Source organism: Pseudorca crassidens, chromosome 18 (genome assembly GCF_039906515.1).
Source record: "Pseudorca crassidens isolate mPseCra1 chromosome 18, mPseCra1.hap1, whole genome shotgun sequence".
Classification (NCBI taxonomy): domain Eukaryota; kingdom Metazoa; phylum Chordata; class Mammalia; order Artiodactyla; family Delphinidae; genus Pseudorca; species Pseudorca crassidens.
The window spans coordinates 3,018,736-3,037,021 of NC_090313.1; the positions used below are offsets into that span (position 1 = coordinate 3,018,736).

The following is an 18,286-nucleotide window of genomic DNA, read 5'->3' on the forward strand; positions in this document are numbered from 1 at the left end:
CAGGCGGCTGGTTCGAACCCCACCCAAGCAGGCCCCACCTGGCTCCGGCTGCTGTGTCCTGACCTCTGAGTTGAGGAAGGGGACAGTGGCCGCGCCCCCCCTTGCTGGGATGTGACTCGCTGGCCGAGGAGGCCGCAGGTGCAGACAGGGGCGGGGCCCCCCGACCCCCTCTTCCTGGCAGGAGGCTGCAACCCGGGCCCCCTGCTCCCCCCTCCCCTTCCTGCCCCCCTCAGAGGTCACCAAGGGCGAGCTCGAGGAAAGGGGTCCCGACAGACCCCCGGCCCAGCTCCCAGGCCGGACGAGCAGGCCCTGGAGAGTCAGCACAGGGCCCATGCGGCTCCCCTGAGAGCAGGACGTGGCCCAGGCCGGGCCCAGAGTTACCAGGGGGGCGGGCCAGCCCAGCCTGGGTCTGGAGGTCACCTTGCCTGACCTCGTCACAAAGAAGCTACTGCTTCCAGCTGCTTTCCTGCAAGAAACTTTGAGTTTTGAGGCGCCGACCAAGGACGGCATCCTCTGGGTGCTGGGGTGTCGAAGGTTCTGTGACAGGTGGGGACGTGCGGTCACCCCACACCGCTGGGTTCCCCCGGCTGCCCGTTCCTTTCACGACTGTCGGGCCCCCGGTGCCCGCGGGAGCTGCTCCCACACAGGCTTGACCCAAGCGCTCCTGACGCAGCCCCAAGTCGGTCCGTCTCCTCGTGCAGACAGAGACATCCGCAGGTGACCGTCAAGGGCTTCCCAGCTCGGTTATCCTAACGCGGGCACAGGGCGGGTGGAAAAGTGAGAATGTCAGGGGGAGGAGGCGTCAACAGGCACGATTCGGCGAGGCGGCTACGCTTGACAGTGCGCTCCGCAAACCGGCCGAGACCACAGAACGTAAATATTCTTCTGCTTGCGCTCGCTGGCTGGCTGGCACAATGGCTCCGCTATAATTGGGGACAGACACAAAATGAGAAGAATATTTTTAACAAAGTGCTTGCACGAGCAGCTGTACGCGTTCGTAATGACTCGTTAGTGTCGCAGCCAAAGAGGACTGTACTTTTGTTTGCTGCGTTTACGGAGGTCAGCACACTGGGAAGCCATTGTCATCACAGCACGGCCCTCTTTATGCCGGTTTCCTGTGTTGTTCGAAGCCGCGGGCGCGCAGATGAGCCGATCGGTATGCAGATTGCCCATCATTAAAACTTGGAAAATCAGCGTCGTCACTGCTTTAGTGCTGGAACTTGAGCGCCTGCAGGCGCCACCTGAACGCTCTGTGCGCCCCGAAGGGACGGGGGCCCTGCCCGGCCGGCCCCTGGGGGCGGCTGTCTGCTCTCTGCTCTCCGCAGGGGCTGGAGGAAGGGGCTGACCCTGACCTTGAATGGAGGGCCTGGAGCCGGACACCCAGCCCTAAGAAGAGAGGGAGGAGCCCTGGGCGGTGCTGCCGGGGGGCCGGCACTCAGAGTCCCCGCCCACTGCCCGGCCCGCGAGGCTGCTTCAGGTCGGCGAGGCCGGGGAAGCCGGCGGCCAGGAGCCCAGGGGCCCCACGGAGGACTGCTGCCGGCGGTCAGCTCCCCCAGGGGACTCGGACCGCCCGGAATCGCTCGCTTACGGAAGAGGAGCCGGCGGGGCCAGTGCCTCTGCCCCCCCGTCCAGAGAGGCACAGGGCAGGTGGCCGTGATGGTGTCCCTTCCGCACGTCACATCCTCAGCCCGCCGGTCATACGGGAGCCGCGTGGGCTTTTTACGGAAGGACGTGCTGGTCCCTCTTCACCCGCCCGGCGCTCCTTCCCCCCGCGAGGGGCGGCGCCAGTGAGCGCGGCCCGGGAGCGCGGGTGTCACCTCCAGCGCCCGGCGCGCCACCCGTCCTCACCCCTCCCTCCCGGCGGGCCCCGAGTCCCAGGAGCCCCGTGCAGGGCCCCTCCCCCTCGAGCAGGTGGTCGGCCCCGCAAAAGCCAGTCGGCCGACGGACAAGTCGGTGCAAATTCAGGGAACGTTGTTAAACTATTGGGTTTTTTCCCCCCAGTTTCAGGCACTGAACAGCCAGCAGATTTAAGAAATCTGGATGACGATGTGGATACAGGATTTGGTAAGGAGGCTCCTCTTATCACACATCTGGTCCATGCCTGGAGGGGGTGGGTGACCGTCGGTGGGTGTGTCCCAGATAAGCTGGGGCAGCCGCGCAAGGTGGAGCCAGGTGACTTGGTTTGAGGCTAGGATCACGTTCCCACGGCCCGCGCAGGCCTGAGCTGGGCGGAGTGAGACCCCCTTCAGGATGCTGCTGGTTAGGACGCGCAGCTCTGGGGCCGGACGGTGGTCAGCTGAGCTCTCGGGGAGAATCCGGCTCCACCAGGTCAGGGAGTGGCTGGGAAGAGGACTCACACTTGCCCGGCGGGTCTGACAGTTACTGTAGCGGAGAATTAGAGTCCGACACCAGCACCCGCTCCGTCCGGGCGACCCACCACCCAGAGCCCCAGACAACCTTTGAGAAAAGGTCAGAAACAATGGAGTCACCGGGATTTCTGATGACTTTCTGGGCTCAGCAAGCTAACCCTGCAGGGGAACTGCAGCCCCTGCCCTGCCCTCACATCCCAGGCAGAAAGTGGAGAGCCTTGGAAGTGAGAAATCCTTGTGTCTGGGAATAAGCCAAGGGGACCCACATGAGAACAGCAGAGGTGCTGATTCAGAGCTCGCTGCGCAGCGCCAGCCACCGTCACTGGCGTGTGGCAGAGACTCAGGCAGATGGGGCGGGGAGAGCTCATGGTGGGAAAGGGGGTTCAGGGGTGTCCTGGGGGATGTGCTGGGGGGGACAGCTCAGGGGTGTCCTGGGGGAGGTGCTGGGGGGACAGCTCAGGGGTGTCCTGGGGGAGGTGCTGACCAGAAGCGGCTCCGTGTGATGGGTTAGGGGAGCACGTCTGACTCTCTCGCATCCTGAGTTGGAAGCAGGGAGGAGCACGGGAAGCCATCAGTCACTGATGAGGCCCGGCCGGCCGTCAGGGGGGCGCCGATCCCTGCGGGTGGGTGTTTGGCCTCCAGCGTCAGCTTCCTGTGATGTCTGGGTGGCCAGCTGGCTGCCCTGCAGGGCGCTCACGCAGCGGCCAGAGTGTTTTCTATGTTATGTAGGTCATCGTCCGATTGCATGTTCAATATCTCATTTCTCAAAAAGGAAAATTTTAAGTAGAAAAAGGACAAGGTTTAAAACCACAGCGCTTTCTCACCTTGCACACCTGGTCGACTCATGTCTACCTGAGGGTTCTTCCAGCTACGATTATACGCACAACTTACAGAGGTGTGGAAGTTTCCGGCAGCTTTTGGTCTTGGTTTGCCCACCTTTGGGGCGTCCCCAGCCCCCAGCCCTGAGGGCGACTTCGGCCCCTCTCACCCGAGGTTGTCCCTGCCCGCCGGCAGGGAGTGTGTCCTGCTGCAGCTGGGCTGTCACCACCCTCTCCGGGGACCTCTCAGGATGTCTGCGGGTCATGGCGCGGTGTCCCCGGAGGCCACCCCAGCGTCCTGCGCGTCACACTGACCGCAGGAGGCCTCGCTTCTCTGCGCTGGTCGGCCGAGCCCTGTCCCCTGCCTGGCCGCCGCGCCAGCCCCGGGTAGGGGCCCTGTGACAGCCGGAGGTCTGTGCACACCTCATCCTGCCCTCACAGACGGCTGGATGCCTCGCGACAGAGACCAGGGACCAGGGCTGGGCCGTCCCTGACCCTCCAGCACCTGGACCGTGTCTGGTACACAGTAGGTGCTCAGTAAATGCTTGTGGTTCCCTTGAGTGTCCACTCTTCCCCGTGACCCCCGGTCTAGCCTGACGCCATGACGTTTTCGGGACTTAGCGGTGGTCCTTCTGCACAGTAGCTCCCAGCAAAGGGGCCGAGGCCGGCTCGAGGTGGGGGAGGTACTGCGGAGCAGCTGCAGCGTCCGCTCGAGCAGAGCCCGGGGGTGGGGGGATGGGGGGTGGGGAACCCAACCCCGCCCCGCGGGGTCCTTTCCTGTGTCCCCAGCAGCCCCACCACGAGGCCGCGCCCCTCAGGTCGCCCTGGCCGGCCCTCCAGCTTGTGCCCCGGGGTCCCGGGGGGCGTCCACAGCTCCAGACATCAGGGCCGCCGCCAGGTCGTCGGAAAGAAGCAGGGCTGCAGGTCCAGACGCTCCGCACATCCTGTACCCCCCACCCCGGCTGCAGGGGTCTCAGAGCGCCCCTGGGTGCACACAGCCAGGCCCTGGCCAGGCTCAGGCTCTCTGGGGAGGGAGCCACAGAACTGGGAGAGCCTGGCCCCGTGTGTGGGGCGAAGTCTCTGCTTCCTGTGGTGCTTGCGGGCTTCTCCCCTTTCCGTGTGTCTCCACGTGAGCTGGAACCGGGGCACCAGCTGACAGCTTCAACTTGGCTGGGACTGAGGGGCTCCCGGGACTTGGGACTTTCACGCTGAACCAGGAAAATCAGGGCTCGAGTCAATACAAACCCAGCGCGTGGATGGCCGGTCACGTGACCACCGGGCTCACAGCTGGGGCTCAGCGCTGCCATGTATTCATTTAGCCCCAACCCCATCCCAGTCCATGTTAAGTGCTCCCTACATGCCCTGCTTCATTTGAACCTCGTAAAAGTCCCGATGAGATAAGCACAGACCCCATTTTACAGACGTGAAAACCCAAGGTTCAAGAGAAACATGTGTAAGAGCACAGCCAGTGAGAGCAGAACCAGAGTGTGGTCCGGGGCTGCCCGACACACAGTCCAGGACGCCTATGTTAGAAGCTCCCTGGCAGAGGTCAGAGGATGTACAGGAAGGAAACCCTGCCGCATCAGGTAGAAATCAGGAAAGATGCTCGTGCCTGCCTGCTGGGGGATGGCTAGAGGGAGGAGACTCAGAGAGGGGACAGACGGCAGCAGGGGCAGGAAGGAGAATTACGACGCCGCCCGGGCCGGGTTTCCAGCATCGTATCTCCGGGGGCCTGTTTCTTGTCCAGGGTACCTGGATGATCTCAGGTTTTCAGAACTTATTTAGGGAGGCGGTGGTCTCCCCACCGAGACAAGGTTCTTTAGAAACCAGGTCCATCTCCACGGAGCTCCTTGAGTCCCTGGTCCAGTCCAGCATTCGCCGCCTGCCTTAGGTCTGCGTAGAGCAGAAGCATGTACGTAGGGTCTTGCATTGCTGGTTTAACTGTCCTTGTGTGCTTTTTCCAAGATGAAATTCTGGTCCGAGAGATGTTGGAGCCAAATAAATCATCATTTCTTCAAACACAAAGACTCCCACCAACATCGACAAAGACTCCGACAAAGAAAAAAAGCAAGTACACATTTCTTAAAGCCTAATTACATGTGTTCCTAGAGGTCTGTGGTACATATGCACAATCCCATCATGGTCGCATTCTTTGAGGCCAGCTACTTCTGGGGCAAAAGCAGATGGAGATGTGGATGAAACAGTCGTCCCAAACATCTGCTCTAATCTCCCCTAGACTGGGGAGGTCACACCTAGACAGGCAGAGACAAGTCCCTTTATCCCGGCTGGTCTCTGGGTGCACGTGCAAGAAGGGCCTCGTGCTTGGGATGCAGGTGGGGTTTAGCCACTGCGGGAACCTGGGGCGTACGGAAATAGGAGCTTTCGACCACCCAGCACGTTTGATGCTCACCTAAACCTCTGAGAGCAGGGCAGTGACTACGACCCCATCCGCCAGGGGATAAAAGTAAGGTCTGGAAGAGGACTGGCCCGAGGCCCCAGAGCTAGTAGTGAACAAAACAATGTGCTTTCCCAAAGTGCAGCTTCCTGTGGTCCAAATGCATACAGATAAGTCAAATAGCACCCTGAGACCCAAGACGGAGCATTTGACCCTCGCTCAGGAGAGAGCAGCATGGCAGAAATCTACACGCAGCGCGTGAAAACGCATTCAGCGGCAGGGACGTTCAGCATTTTCTTGAAATTTTACATCCAGATGGAAGTTCCAATAGCTCATGGAACATCTGCTAAACAGCTGGGTTCAAGGAGGTCAGATGAAGCCTGACTGTTTACATACTAGGTGGCCAGAGCGCGTTTTCAGTAGAAGTTGAAAACTGTGTTAGCATCCCGAGCTAATGCTTTAAAGTACAGTATGGATGAAAACGTTCGCGGGAGTGTACATTTATGTTTTCCCTCATTTTTTTCCCATGCTGTTCATCAAAGAAGCCCGTATTAAAATTAATTATCGGACTGACACTAAGACGATGCAACATGAAGATCAATTCTCTGCCAGGAAAGAAAATGAACTCTTCTTTAATGGTAAATGCAGCCGGGCAGGTCCCCCCGGCCCCGAGCTCAGACGAGGTGGGAAGACAGGAGGATGCAGGCAGAGACGCCTCCCTCACTGGGGATGAACACATGATTAGAGAGCGAGGTTGCTTCTCCCGGGTCGGGCAGATTTCCCGCCTCTGTCGGGGCTCAGGGACCCAAGCCTCCACTTCCTGCCTGTGGGTCTGACCCAGGACCACTGGACAGACATACTGTCCCGCAGGCAGGTGGACGCCCCAGCCGAGGAGGGTGCTGCGGTTCTGCCCGTTCCTCCCCAGACTTTTACTCCGGTCATTGCTCCTCCCTGGAGCGGGCGGGACAGGGAGAGCCCACAGTGTCCCCCAGGGGTGCCCCCAAGGAATGGGAAAAGCGTCTCCCCAACCAATGAACTTGCTGGAATAAAGACCAGGGAGCCAAGGCTCTGAGGCTGCAGGGCCAGCATCCTGCGGGATAACAGAGCTTCCCTTTGCCCTGAAGACCAAGCACAGGAAAGGGGGCACAGCACAGCTCCTGGGGCTCCCGGCTGGGTCCCGAGCTGGGCCATGGAGGCGAGACCAGGTCACGGGGGAGGGGAGCTGGCTCAGCTTCTCATTCCCGGGCCCCCCCGAGCTTCTCCGTCGGCAGGGCCCAGGAGCCTGCGTTTCAGTCTGTTCCCCAGTCTCTCCAGTGAGCCAGCCTCTGGTGTTTGGAAGATTGGGCAGGAATAGGGTTCCAGTTCCAGCTAATATTCCTAACACCTCTGGGTGCGTCCCGCTCCGTTACTTCTGCAAAGAGCCCGATGGGTATAAATTAAATACAGCTGGGTGTCTTTGGTGGTGGGCCCACACTGGGAGAGGTTACAGGGTGAGTCAGGTCCGGCCGCGAGCTGGACTGGCCTGGGGACACAGCGTCTCTGCATCACACGCATCGAATTCATTGAAGAAGTGGGAGGAAGTGAGGACGGACCTAACGTCCCCGGGACAGGCTGAGATCAAGTCAAGGGAGGGGTTGAGTCGGGGTCAGGAGTGAGGGGGAGAGCCTGCATCAGAGGAAGCGCAGGCCCGCCAGGGTCCTCAGAGCGACCATGAACTTCCCAAACCCGTCGCGCGGTGCGGACGGCTGCAGAGGGGACCACACCCCCGCTGTGTTCGTCCCTGGTCGCCCCTCAATCCTGAGACCGACCTGAGGGCCTGGGGGCCCCCCCACCCTGTGCAGCTCCTTGAGCTGCTGGGACCACAGTAGATTCATCCAGACCCTGGAGCGAGCAAACAGCGCGTGCATGTAGTGGCCACTTGCAAGGTGCAGGTGATGGATTTAGAAGCACACAGGCAGCGCTGGTGATTCCCCGTCACGCAGGCAGAGCCGTCCCTTAGCCACTGCCCCTCCTCTTTGTAAGCCATGTCCTGCCCCCCTGCCCAAAGCTGCAGGACGTGAGGAAAGGTGTCAGGAGAGCAAAGTCCTGCATTGGTGGAGGGCAGATCAGGTGAAGCACCAAGGCTGCCCGAACATTGTGTTCGTGGCGGCATTTTCATCTTCATCGTTTAGACTATTTTAAGCGCGATTCAGCTAGTGAAGGTCTCCTACATTAGCAAGAGCTTGGGTGTGGTGAAAGTAGACAGCACCTCTCCCAGCTAGAGAATAAAATGATTCAGTTGTATCCTGAATTTTTCAGGTGGAGAAGAGGAGGCACTGCTCAGTGAGGGATTACCCTGTATCCGTAGCGGGTATAGGTAGATGGGGAACTGACCCCCAGGCAGGACAGGAGATGGTGCAGAGAGGTAGTTGGAGGTTTGCAAGGGGAGATAAAAGCCTTATTAGCATTTTAGTTTGGTCACAGTAGAAGCCTGGTTGGAGAGCTCCAAGAAGGGCGCGGTGACACTGGGCAGGAGGTGTGGGTGACCCTTGGGTGCAGGTGAGGTCTCCGAGGCTCATGGAAGAGCCCCCTGGCTGGAGCGGAAGCAGCAGGAAATTGCTGAGCAGGATGGAGGGCTGTCACCCTCAGCAGAGATTATGATGGTGCATCTGAGCAAAGGTATTTATTTGCAGAGTGCTCTCGGCGACAGGCAGATTGTCTCCAGCTATTTATAAATGGAAGTGGGCTGCTGCTGTGCGTGCGCCCGTAATCCCGAGTGTACAGACACGCGCGGCAGCGTGTCTGGGGAACAATAGCGTGGGTAAAACGAGGACAATGTGAGCATTTAAAACAGTGTCCACTGTGAAATCATTTTAGACATAAAAAACCTGCAAATGTGCACAGAGAGCTTCCTGTGCTCCCTTTACATGGCATCCCCTGCTGTGAACATCTTAAGCAACTCAGATACGATCACGAAAACCAGGACATTACCATCAATGTGATGCTATCGAATAACCTACAGACCTGATTCAAATTTTGCCAATTATCGTACTAAATTTTTTTTTTTTTTTTTACTGCTCCAGGATCCATCCAGGATTCCACATTGCATTTACCTCTCACGTCCCTTTAGCCTCCTCCAATCTGGGAAGTTCCCTAGTCTATCTTTGCCCTTCATGACCTTGAAGGGAACTGGCTAGTTCTTTCGTAGAATTTCTTTCAATTTGAGTCTCTCTGAAATTTCCCCAAGACTAGATCCAGGTTACACATTTTGGTCAAGAATGTTAAAGATGTGATGCAGACATATCTCATTACCAGGGATGTTCACTTCATCACTTGTTTAAGGTGGCGAATACCAGGTTTCTCCATAATGAAATTAATATTTTTTGCGTTTGTAAATAATTTGTATCTTGTGGCGAGATACTTTCAGACTGTGAAAATATCTTATTTCTCATCCTATTTTCACCTATTTAGCATCCTTTGCTTCTTACCTGCAAAAATTATCCCTGTAGTATTTGCCAAAAGGTGATTTTCTGTTGTCATCTCTCCTTCTACATTTATTGGTTAGAATTCTATTGTAAGGAAGAACTGTTTTTTCTCCTCCCTTTATTTACTTGTTTATTCCATTGTGTGTTTACATCAGTGTGAACTTACTGATAGTTGATACTGATAGTGGGTAACAAACCACTAATATTTAGTCTCTCGGACTCTCAGATTTGGTTCTTGGGGGCTTGGCATGCTGCCATCGCTTCTGAGTACTTTCTAGCTTTCTGGCAACACAAGAAACTCCAGGCCCCTCCCTCACTTTCCCTGGCCCAGCCCTGGGACCAGCCATGTCTCCAAAGAGCACTGGTCTCTTGTATTGGAGAATGGTAGTTAGAAGTCAAGATCTGGGGCTGGGAGTGTTCACTGCTCCTGGTGTGTCATCGTTTCCAGGCCCTTCCAACGGACAGAGCCAGGAAGATTTCTGTGCGTACAGATCCATCTATCCTACATCCATCTGTTCAGATGAGCCCGCTGACCCCAGGCCTGTACCACCGGGCAATTCTGAGCTTCATCCTCTCCTTTGAACTGAGCCAGAAACCTGGCTCTCAGACGTCACAAGAGCTGACCCCCTTGCTCAGTCCTAGAATCACAGGAAATAGTTGCTGACTTCCTAGCGTATACCCACCCCTGTGAAAAACAAATTTCCTATCAGACAAGAGCTGTGTACAGACTTTTTTTCCCAGCCTTACAGTATACTGTCATGCACTGCCTTCCAAAGTTCCTTACTGGTTCCTTTCTTCCCATCCCCTTCCATGCGGTTCTCTTATTTACCTATAATGTTCCATCTGGGGTTTGTATTCCATTTTGGGTCCCTCTCCATCATGGTTGATCTCACTTATTTATTCTGGAGTGTGTGAAACGTGACCCTGGTTCTAACAGAAAACGTAGGACACTGGGAAGTCTCGCTCCACCCCGCCCCCTGCTTTCCACCCGTCCCCTCCTGCCTCCTGTAGTTAAGCAGCCTCACTCCTTCCTGGCTTGTCCTTCCTGTATTGTCTTGGACACAAATGAGCAGGTGCATGAAAATGCTCCTTTTTGGGTACAAGCTTATTCTGTTTACTGTTTTATATTGTATGTTTTCTTTTTTAATTGAAATACAGTTGACATGCAATATTATGTTAGTTTCAAGTGTATTACATAGTGATTTGACATTTGAGTACATTATGAAACAATCATCAGGACAAGTCTATTAACCATCTGTCCCTAAACAGTTATTACAGTATTATTGACCATATCCCTTATGCTGCATATTACAGCCCTGTGGCTTATTTATTTTATAACGAGGGGTTTGTGCCCCTTAATCCCCTATTTTGCCATCCTCCACACCCCTCTCCTATGGCAACCCCCCATTTGTCCTCTGTATCTATGAGTCTATTTTCATTCTGTTTTGTTTTTTAGATTCGACATATAAATGACATCATAAAGTACTTGTTTTTCTCAGTCTGACTTACTTCACTTAGCATAATACCATCATAGCATATATCTTCTTATCCAGTGTTTTTTAAGCCACTTTATTGAGCTATGATCATGTATGTTTTCTCATAACCTCTCCTTTCTTACATGAAAGGTAGCACACTGTAGATATTTTGTATTTTCCTTCTTTTAACCTAACAATATATACTGTAAAGCGCTCCATGTTAGTTTGTAGAAAGCGTCCTCATGATTTTTTTTTACAGTCGCATAGCTCCCCACTGTGTGGATGTTAATACAGTTTATTCAACCATCCCGCTGTGCATGGACTTTCAGCTTATTTCCAATATTTTGCAAACAGTGTCGAGATGGATAACTGAGGCGTGTGTGTTTTCATTTTGTTGGAATGGTATCTTCAGGATAGATAGCTACAGTGGGTTGCTGAGTCAAAAGATGAGTGTAGTGCGTGTGTGGTTGTGTCTGAACCACCAAACAGCCCACAGGAGGCTGTGCCGGTTTGTGTCCCCACCAGCAACATATGCGAGAACCTATTTCCCCACAGCCTGGGCTGCAGAGTAAATCATCAGACATTTCCATCTCTGCCAACCTGACAGGTGAGAAATGGTACTTCGGAGTTGTTTAAATTCACATTTCTCTAAGTATAAATGAGTGGGAACATCTCATGTTCATGGGTCATTTTTATATATTTTTGTGAATTATCCGTTGACATCTTTTTCTCATTCTTCTATACCTTCGTTTTTAAGAATTCTTTATACATGAGGGATATTGGTCTCTGTCTGTGATGTACGTTGCAAACATTTTCTCCCAGTTGGTCAATTGTCTTTTGATGTTGCCTGAAAGTTTATAAACACAGGCTTGGGGGGGGGGGGGTTATGGCTTGAATTGGTCCTTTCAGCATGTTCTGGTCAAGCTGGGAAACATAGCTTTAGAGCCCTGGCATTGACACTGCTGAGACACTTGGTAGAAACAAATGCAAAACTACTTTGAAGAAACAGCCTCAACCAAGCTACACGTGGTTTCCTCAGCCAAAAGCACCGCCAGAGATGAGCTTATAATTCACATACGAAACATGTAAGGAGGCAGTGCACCACGGGGGAGAGTAAAAATAGCAGGTTCAGACAGGAAACTCAGGTAATGGAACAACTTCACGGTGTAGAATGAGCATGCTTCGGAACTTTTTCTTACTTTGAGGTTACAGAAAGCTACCAAGAACACTGTTCCCATCCTAACAATGTGCTGTTTGTGACAACAAGGTGATATTTTCCTGGTCCCTATATGTCGGGTAGCAAACCTAGACATTGTTAATATTATGTTGTTTTGATTTAATCCTCTGGAGAACCATTGATGTTTTTATTTTAGCCATCATTCCACCTGATTAGGTTCACATGGTATATTTTGTCTTGCCGTGCGTGGGTGGTGGTTCAATCTGTCACTTTTTTATTGTTTTGGCCCCGTAGCAGGCGGGGTCTTAGTTCCCCAACCAAGGATTGAACCCGTGCTCCCTGCAGTGGAAGCTCGGAGTCTTAACCATTGGATCACCAGGGAAGTCCCACAAATCTTTCACTTCTCAAAGTGTTTGCTCTGGTGGTTTGAGTGTCTTGTGTATATACAAGTTCGAGGATGAGGCTGGGACTTGCGGGGTTCCGTACATAGAATTAGGAAATCCACTTTTCCTGCGTTCTCCCCTCCTGAATTCCCTCAGGCACTCTCTGCTCCCAGGGACTCCTAGCCTGTTTCCTACGGCCAGGATGATGGATTTCTATCTGAGTTTTGGTTCTCATGACACAGCATCTCACCACCACTGAGGCTGAGCCTTGGGGCAAAGCCAGGAGAGAAACAAACACAGACACATGAAATTCATCCCGTCATGGGTAATGTTTCCACACCTGCTCTCTTCTCCAAAGCCTCAGGTCGTTCCTATGTGAACTCTGCGGAGGTTTCGGTTGTGATCGTTGGGAGAGATGACACAGACCTTACACAGGACTTAGAGCACCAAGAGGATACCTAATTCCCACTTGGGCTTTTTTAAAGTTTCATGAAATGCAGACCTTCCAGCCATGAGAAAGTGCCAACAGAATGGAGCCTGAGCTACATAGTGTCACCTCCCCTGGGGACCTTTTACCTGCAGTTACTGCTTGACCACCTCCTACTTCCTCCCACAGCCCAAGTCAGCTTTTTGGTTTTTTTGCGGTACGCGGGCCTCTCACTGCTGTGGCCTCTCCCGTTGCGGAGCACAGGCTCCGGACGCGCAGGCTCAGCGGCCATGGCTCACGGGCCCAGCCGCTCCGCGGCACGTGGGATCTTCCCGGACCAGGGCACGAACCCGCGTTCCCCTGCATCGGCAGGCGGACTCTCAACCACTGCGCCACCAGGGAAGCCCTGTGTGTAATTCTTGATCTTGATCATTGTGCTTAATTTTTCCTACAGAAGAGGACCAAGAAATACTTTATCAGATTAAAAGCCTAGCAGCTCTGGAAAAAATCACTGCAAGTCTTCAGAAGGCTTTAGGTAAAGGGAACTGGGGGCCACCCGGCGATGGATAAGTGTGGAGGACGAGTCCTTGTGCTGGGATTCTCTTCCCTGGTGAGAAGGGACATAAGGCGTCCACTCGAGGGCCCCGCGTGCCCTGAGAGCAGCTCTGGAGGAGCAGGCCGCGCCGTCCCGGGGGCACCAGCGTGGGCGCGCAGGGGTCTCCTGGCCCACCACGTGCGCGTTGCAGGAGTCCTGGGCCACCTGCGGGCATCGCCTCCCTTCCCGCTGAGCCGAGCGAGGCCGTGCCTCTTTCCCAGGAAGAACTGGGATGCGGGGACCCACGACACAGCCACGTGCGGTGGTCTCCTGCCCCCGTGACCGGGCCCAGGGAGGCCCCGCGCGGCCTGTCGGATGCGCCCTCCTCTGCAGGCGCCCCCCACCCCGCCTGGGACCCCGCTTCCCCACCCCCCAGGCCTCTCCAGCTACGACCCCCTCACCGCTGAAGTCGGTCCCCGCATTCCCCCGTGCCTCCTGCCCTGGGCCCACACTTGTCACCGGAGCCTTCCTATCAGCCTCTCCCCTAGGCTGGCCTCCTGTCCCCCCGGCCTCTCCGAGGTAGACTTGGCAGCCGCGTGAAGGCTCCAGGCCACTCCTCCAGCGCACCTGTCACCCGCAACCGGCCTCACCTGACGAGCCCCGAGCACCTGCCTCACGCCAGGCACTGTCTCAGTTCCCGGCGTTTACCACCTCCAAGCCCGACCCAGGGCCCCGCCCTCGCCGAGCTCTCGTCCCAGGGCCTTGGGGAGGCTCAGGGGGCCTCAGCGGCCCAGCGTGTGGGAGCCTCTGGGTCCTGACGCTTCCCATCGGCTGCTCCCCCAGGCCCCCATCATCCTCAGACAGCAGGGCCTCCATCCTGTCCTCGGTTCAACGCCCCTAGGAACGGGGTTCCAGGCTTGGCGCTGGGACCTCCCAGGGGTTCAAGGTGTCGCCAGGCACAGGCCCAGCTGCTCTGAAGTGGGGCCTCCCCGCCTTGGACTTTGGGGCCAGAGCTCGTCTGGGGCGCCCCCCACCTCCCTGCCAGCTCTTTCCCTTCCTGGCTCACTGAACGTCTCCCCTCAGCCCACGCGCCCCACTTCCCTCCATGCAAACACGCCCGGGTCACCTGGGGCTCTGTCCTGCGTCTTTTTTTTTATTTTTGGGCAGGGGTAGGAGTTTATTAATTAATTTATTTATTTTTGCTGTGTTGGGTCTTCGTTTCTGTGAGAGGGCTTTCTCTAGTTGTGGCAAGCGGGGGCCACTCTTCATGGCGGCGCGCGGGCCTCTCACTATCGTGGCCTCTCTTGTTGCGGAGCGCAGGCTCCAGATGCGCAGGCTCAGTAGTTGTGGCTCGCAGGCCTAGTTGCTCCACGGCATGTGGGATCCTCCCAGACCAGGGCTCGAACCCATGTCCCCTGCATTGGCAGGCAGATTCTCAACCACTGCGCCACCAGGGAAGCCCTGTCTTACATCTTTAACATCCTCTGAGCCCGACCAGGGTGACGCCCAGCACCTTAAACTCAGAACTCCCCGGCCGGCCTCCTTCCCCCACTGGATGCCCACCTCTCCCGTGTCCTTCCAGTCCCCTGGCTCCTCTGGGGAAACTGAGAAGGACTCACTAAGGTGCTGTTCTGACTCCCAGCTGGTGGGGCTGGGTAACAGTTGAGAGTGCAGGATTTAGAGCGCCCCAAGCTGGGTTCAAATCTCCATCGGGCCCCCAGTGAGTTCTGTGACCTTGGGGTAACCTTGGGCACATCCTAAGGCACAGCATCTTCGTCCTCAAAGTGAGGTATTCAGAGCACCCGTCTCATTGGGGTGCAGGGGATTGAACGAGGTGATGTTAGCTGAGTGCTGAGCCCACGGTCTGCACACATACCCGCCCACCCGGACCTGTGGGAGGGCCACACCTCAAGCGGCCCTAGGAAGGCATTTGTTCTGAGTCAAGGACCACAAAAGAGGGGATCAGCGCTGCCCCTGGTCCCGCACTCCCCAGCCTCACTGGGGCTCACAGGGGTGAGTGAACCGTGGGAGCCTATGCAGGGAGGCAATGCAGGCTCATAGGGACACCTAGAATTTCTCAAGAAAATCTCCTCTTTCCAAACAGGAAATTCTCTCCAGCAAAGAAGAAAGAAGTGTAAAAGTTTGTTCGAGGGAGGCAAAAACCACAAGGGGATGCAGAACCTAGCCTGAGAAACCAGGACTGCTCACTCACCCGCCGCCTCCAGGCAGAAAAACAAAATAGAATTACTAACCGTTCCGTGTGAAGGAGAATCGTTTTATTCAAGGAGTGCCAAATAAAATGAACCTATTTAACTATTAAGTTAGAGGCAGTGTGTTTTTTTTCCTTAAACAAAAAAAGAAATTAAAATCTAATTGAGCCTGAATAATGTGTCCAAAGTTTCTATTGTCTACCAGGACGAGCTCTGAGAAAAACAACCTCAGAGGTTGTGCAGTCGCCAGTGTCCTCCAGAGAAACAGAACCAACAGGATGTGCATATAAATACAGAAAGAGTGATTGTACAATAATTGTGAAGAATTGCGTCACGTGATTACGGAGGCCGACCAGTCCTGAGAGCTGCAGTTGGCCATCTGGACCCAAGAGAACAGATGGTGCGGTTCCAGTCTGAGTCTGAAGCCTGACAGTCTGGAGACCCAGGAAGAGCTGATGTTTCAGTTCAAGTCCAAAGGCAGGAAAAGGCTGAGGTCCCAGTTGGAAGGCCATCTGGCAAGAGGAGTTCCCTCTTACTTGGGGAAGGGTCAGACTTTTGTTCTGTTCAGGCCTTCAACTGCTCAGATCAGGCCCACCTACATCGGGGAGGGCAATCTGCTTTACTCAGCCCACTGATTTAAATGTGAATCTCATCCAGAAACAACCTCATAGAAACACCCAGAATAATGTTTGACCAAGTATCTGGGCACCCTGTGGTCCAGTCAAGTGGACACATAAAATTAACTATCACGTCTGTCCGATCTGTCCGTGAAGAACCAGAGCCTATGAAGTCCTGCCAGCCATCCCTTCCATGCCCCCCTCCTGCCGCAGCATCGTGCAAGGTGCACAAGCACGTGTACAAAGTACGCAGACACACAGAGTACGTTCCATTGCTCTGTGAAGGCTCAGAAAGCGCACACTGGGTTTCTGTCGTGAGGAGCTGAACCAGCTGTCCAGGGAGCCACGTGGTTTGACCCTCACAGAGGCGGGGCTGACATCCTACCTCCCCGTGGCCGCGTGGCCACGGTCCGACCCTGAGGGTGCTTAAGTATTTTGCACCTGATCCCTGAGTGAAACCAAGATCTCTACAGAGAAGAAAGCCTTCCAATCCCCAGGAATGACCCACTTTCAAGTAATTTTCACTGCACTGGAATTCTGGTTTATCAGAATGACGTTGGCTGTGGCACAGAGAGATGGACGTGCTCTAGGGGCTGGCCCTGACTTTGCACCATCAGTGTTTTAGCTGCAGAGGATTTGGCCCACCAGCATTTTCTGGGAGAAGATGAAACATTTCGTTCAGCAACTGTCAGCGTGTCTTCCATGGCTTCTTATCCAAACTGGTTCTGGTTGTGGATGAGCTCAGCACATGGAGGTGAGCAGGCTGGAAAGTGATATTTGGGTTAAAATGTGAGATTGCCCCCATTTCTCCAGAGAGGTGGGTCTGGAGAAGGTCGTGAATCCTGCCTTAGAAACAACCAAGGAGAGAGAACTTCTGTTCTGAGGTGCAGACCTGGCAATGGATTGGTGTTTGTTCTAAAACCCCACTTATAAAGGCAGCTGGAGATTGGATCAAACTAAACCATCTTATTTGTAATTGCCGGCTGTGCACACTTCTCAGGACAGACAAAATCCTTCTCCCCTCGTTCCCTGATGTCACCAATATGACTGTAAAATAGAGGACTGGGGGATTGGAATCAGAGAATGAGGCCTTTAATCCAACCCCGAGACCCCAGACGAGGAAGCTGAGGCGCAGAGAGGTCCTAAGACTCGCGAGTCACCAAGTAACTCGGTGGCCGAGCAGGAAACAAATAGCTCTGATTTCCAGCCTCTCCTATTTCTATGGCATCATTCTGCAGCTCCCTATCAATAAATGGATGTTTCAGAGTCGTTACTTCTGTTTTTTTTTCTACTTGACTCTAGTATTAGTTTGCTTGGGCTGCCATAACAATGTACCACTGATGGGGTGCCTTAAACCACAGAAATTTATTGTCTCCCAGCCTGCAGTCTGGAAGTCCAAGATCAAGGGCAGCATTGGTTCCTCCTGAGGCCTCTCTCCTTGGCGTGCAGACAGCCGTCTTCTCCCTGTGTCCTCACAAGGTGTTTCCTCTGTGTGTGTCCAATTCTCTTCTTAGAGGACACCAGTCAGAATGCATTAGGGCCCACCCTAATGGCCTCATTTTTAACTTACTCATCCTTTTAAGAGCCCATCTTTGGATATAGCCATATTCTGAGTTCCTGGGTGTTAGGGCTTCAACATGTGAATTTCGAGGGGACACAGTTCTGCCCAGAATGCCTCGCCAACATTCTTAGAGTATTTTGTGAATTGTTTCCATGCACACAATGCCATTGAACCCTCACCACAGTGCTTGAGAGGGAGGTGTCACCTCCACTTGAGACGTTAAGTGACATCATCACATGGCCTGTGGTGGACACAATACCTTAGCAGGCCTTCTAATCCAGAGGCCAGGGTCTTCTCACTAAATGTTCTAAAATCATGACCATCGCTCTTTGCCAATCAGGATGTATAGATGTAATCAATTTACACAGCCCTGCTGTCCCCAGGTAAGACGAGATATTACAAGTCCTTTTCATGACCTTCTGTAGGTTAACGAGATGCTTGACTTTGACCTTCCCCTGGTCCACCTCTGAACCTTATAACTCCTCTAGGTACAACAGTTTCCAAATCCTGAAAGTGTAATGATTTAATATTTTGACCACACAAAAGTGTCCCCAGTCTAAGCGACAGCATCCAAAACAGCTGAGTCAGCGCATTGGTTCCCCGGCAGAGAGCTGAGCTCCTGTTCTCTGGAGACCTGCTGTCCAACAATGTAAACATGCTTAACGCTACAGAGATGTACACTTAAAAATGGTTAAGATGGTAAATTCAATGTTATGGTTTTTCTAACCACAATAAAAAAAAAGAATACCTTAAAATGTATATCTACAGCTACATCATGAAGAAAATAAGAGAGCCCGCAGAATAGGAGAAATTTGTTGTAATCATCTATCTGATAAGGGACTTGTATCTAGAATA

General features: G+C 54.1%; 1 long non-coding RNA gene across 2 annotated transcripts; it reads left to right on the forward strand.

Annotated features, from left to right (window-relative positions):
• Positions 1-1,667: 1,667 nt before the first annotated feature.
• Positions 1,668-15,363, forward strand: LOC137210923 (uncharacterized). Of its 2 annotated transcripts, XR_010936805.1 has the most exons (4): positions 1,672-2,064; positions 5,153-5,258; positions 6,128-6,220; positions 15,148-15,363. It is a non-coding gene; the product is annotated as an uncharacterized lncRNA (long non-coding RNA). The 2 variants fall into 2 exon arrangements; XR_010936804.1 differs by having other exon boundaries at positions 1,668-2,064; positions 5,153-6,220.
• Positions 15,364-18,286: the final 2,923 nt, after the last annotated feature.